The sequence below is a fragment of the Silene latifolia genome, chromosome 3 (genome assembly GCF_048544455.1).
Source record: "Silene latifolia isolate original U9 population chromosome 3, ASM4854445v1, whole genome shotgun sequence".
In the NCBI taxonomy this organism is placed as follows: domain Eukaryota; kingdom Viridiplantae; phylum Streptophyta; class Magnoliopsida; order Caryophyllales; family Caryophyllaceae; genus Silene; species Silene latifolia.
Genome location: NC_133528.1, coordinates 64959188 through 64962815, shown reverse-complemented (window position 1 = coordinate 64962815; position 3628 = coordinate 64959188). Strand labels below are relative to the sequence as shown.

General features: G+C 39.3%; 1 non-coding gene across 1 annotated transcript; it reads left to right on the top strand.

Annotated features, from left to right (window-relative positions):
• The first annotated feature begins 916 nt into the window (after positions 1-916).
• LOC141650611 (small nucleolar RNA R71) lies at positions 917-1023 on the top strand. The gene has a single exon (XR_012546634.1). It is a non-coding gene; the product is annotated as a small nucleolar RNA R71 (small nucleolar RNA).
• The last annotated feature ends 2605 nt before the right edge of the window (positions 1024-3628 follow it).

Here is a 3628-nt window from a genome sequence, read left to right as displayed (position 1 = left end):
TTTATCCTCAACTTGCTTCTCTGGTGCTTCATACCTTGTGCCACTCCTCAAGTGAATGGCACTAACCGTTTCATGTCTTGGGGGATTACTTTGAGGTGATAATTGCCCCTTTTGTCTTTGTGAGCTTGAAGATGCTAGTTGAGTTAATTGGGTTTCCAACATTTTGGTGTGGGCTAGGATGTTGTTGATGGTGATTTCTTTTGCTTGACTATCCTTTTGCATTTGAGTGAAAAACTCTTGTTGATTCTTTTGCATTTGAAGGACCAATTTTTGAACATCAAAACCTTGGTCATTTTGTTGATTGTAAGGAGTTTGATTTTGGTAACCTTGGTTTTGGTTGTAAAAGGGTCTTTGATTTTAGTTTCTTATGGGAGGTGGGGTGTATGTTGGTTGAGGGTTTTGAACATTTTGGCTTTTGTATGAGAGATTTGGGTGGAATTTGGTGTTTTCATTGTAATAATTTTAATAAGGGGTACCACTCTTGTATGCTTGAAAAGCATTCACTTGTTCATTTGTTCCCCTACATTCACTTTGGTCATGTCCCAAAGTTCCACAATTCTCACATATCCCACTTGGGATTGATGAAGATGCCGTCATGGCATTAACATGATGCTTTGTTGATTTTGAGGCTTCTTCAAGTCTAGCCATAGCTTTTTCGAACTTCAAATTGATGGTATCAATGTGAGCACTAAGTTGAGCACCCAATTAAGTAATAGAGTCCACTTCATGCTTTCCTCCTCTAGTAGCCTTGCGAGGTCTACTATATTATGAATTATGGACCGCCATTTCCTCAATCTTGTTCCAAGTTTGATTGTCGTCAACTTCGATGAACATTCCATTTGATCCCATGTTGAGAATGTTTCTTGAGTCTTCATAAAGACCGTTCCAAAATTGTTGTACCAAGAACCACTCGCTAAGTCCATGATGAGGACATGAGCGACAAATTCCTTTGAATCGCTCCCAAGCTTCATACAAAGATTCTTCATCTCTTTGCTTAAAGCCCGTAATTTGAGCTCTTAGCATGTTAGTCTTTTCCGGTGGATAGAACTTTTTGTAGAAAGCTAGAGCCAATTTCTTCCAAGAATCAATTCTGAGAGTAGCCTTATCAAGGCCTTTCAACCATTGTTTTGCGGTGCCAATTATAGAAAAAGGAAATAATACCCATCGAATTTGGTCTTGAGTTACACCGGTTTGAGAAATCGCATCACAATAGTCACAAAAAGTCTCCATGTGAGAGTGAGGGTCTTCACTAGGCATCCCCCCAAATTGGCTTCTTTCGACTAATTGGATAAATGCGGATTTGGCAATGAAATTTCCGGTTAAATGTTGTGGTGTGGGAGTACCATTAGGTAGGTTCTCCTCGGTGGGTACGGAATGTGATGAAATTTAGGCATTGTGGGTTGATTTTGTGTTGGATTTTGTGTTGGATTCTCCTCACCTTCTCTTGCAAAAGGGTTGACGAACTCAATAGTGTTTGGTTGAATAACCTCACCAATACCTCTCAAAGTTCTCCTAGCAAGTCTTCTATTGGTTGTCAAAGTCCTTTCAATTTCGTGATCAAAGGGTAACAAGTTACCTTGTGATCTTCTAGACATGCAAAATATCAAACAACTCGAAAATAATTAGAACAAACCTTGAGGAGTTTTACTTCCCCAAGGCAAAGAAAGACACAACTAATAACAATATAAGAAAATCTAACTCAAGTTAACAGCGTCCCCGGCAACTGTGCCATTTTCGGTCGGACTCACTTGGAGGTTTAGTTTTCGGTACTTGTCGTTAGGAGCACCTAGACCAAAACACAATTTATAACTCTACAAACAACTCTACAATAAGTAAAGAGGCAAGTAAAGGTCGGATCCCAAGGGACGGGAATTGAGATGACATTTTCTATTGCAACTAGTGGTGTCTAAGGGTGTCACGATTTGGGGTTTGAAGTAGAAGATCACTAAACTAAATAGCAATAAAAGTAAACAAGCAAGATGATTAAAAGGGGTGTAAACAATTGATAAAAGGCACTAGGGTGTCATGGGGTCATAGGGGATTCATGGGAATTGATCATACAAACATATTCTCAAATTATAAGCAAGCAATTGTTGTTGTGATGGATCGAGTTGGTTTATATCTTACAATCCTAGGAAAGTTTGGGTCCCGGAGCCGAATCGATTAGATTGTACAACACCTACAAGTCGACTTAATCTTCCCTACTCAACTATATGCATGGTCTAATGATACTCGAGTTGGTTTATGTCTTACAAGTCTCATTGAAAAGATAGGTGATGGGTAAAAAATGCAAGGATTCATAGGCTCGCATTTCATCAAACATAACATGTGCATAAGTTGAGATCACAACAAGCAAGCAAATAAACTATGAAAACATATTAATTTAAGCATGAATCATCCCCCATGTTGGTTTCCCCTAATTACCCATTAACCCTAGCCAAGGAAACTACTCACTCATTATCATGTTGAACATGCTAGCAAGGTTGTCAATCATACCAACAAAGTGAAACATGATGAATAAATGAAGATAATTAACAATAATTAAAAAGAGATTAAGAGAATTATACCTACTAATGATTCCAATAATAAAGCAAAGAATAATAGAAGTACTTGATGATTGATTGGAAGGTTGTCAATCTCCCAATAATAACCCAAATAATCTTCAATTACCCAAAATGAAAGATGAACCAAAGAGAGATCAAAGAAATGAAACTTGTATTAAAACTTGATTAAATGTTTATTTCAAGATTAAAGAGAGATTTGATTGATATTAACTACACTAGAGATTGCTAAGAAGAACCTTCTCTTCTAATTAGCCTAATGGGGGTATTTATAGTGGGGATTAGTTACATAGATTAGGGTTTACTAAGGGCTTAAATGACGATTAAGTCCTTGAGGAATCGCCGGTCTCGAGGGAGACTCCGGTCTCTTTTTCGCCGATCTTAGAAAAATATGCGCATCCTTCCTTGAAGCTTGTTGAAGACGAAATGGCTGACAGACAATCCGAGCGTCCAGGGCACGGGACGGGCGGATTGTGGTGATTCTGGACGGGCATCCAGCTGGGGAAGACGGGCGGATTGGGGGTGTTTTGGACGGGCGTCCACTGGGGGAAGACGGGCGGATTCTGCTGTTTCTGGACGGGCGTCCACTGGGGGAAGACGCTCGGATTGTACCTCTTGGACGGGCGGATTCAGGGCAATCTGCTCGGATTGTCTTACAACTACTTTCTTTCTTCTTTTCTTCCTTTTTCTTCATAGAATCCTTGAGGATTTTCTCGGGGATGCAACGATCTTTTCTCATCATTGCCCATCTACTATAGTATGTACAAAGGCTTTCTAATCTTGTCTTCTCTTTGATGCTTGGTCATTGAATTCAATCAATTTAGCTTCATTTTGCCATGAAAATGCAAGGTTTGCACTCCTTTCCTACCAAGGAAACAAAACCTCAAAGAATATGCAAAACAAAGGACTAAAGACAATAAATGACCCAAATATGCACTAAAAAGCATGGGAACAAGGCTAATTCGGGGACTAAATATGCTCTAGTTATGGTCACATCACAAAGGAGGCAAGAATCTTCTCTAGAGAATTAGGGTTTTGAGAGGATATGAATATGGGGGTTTTTAGAG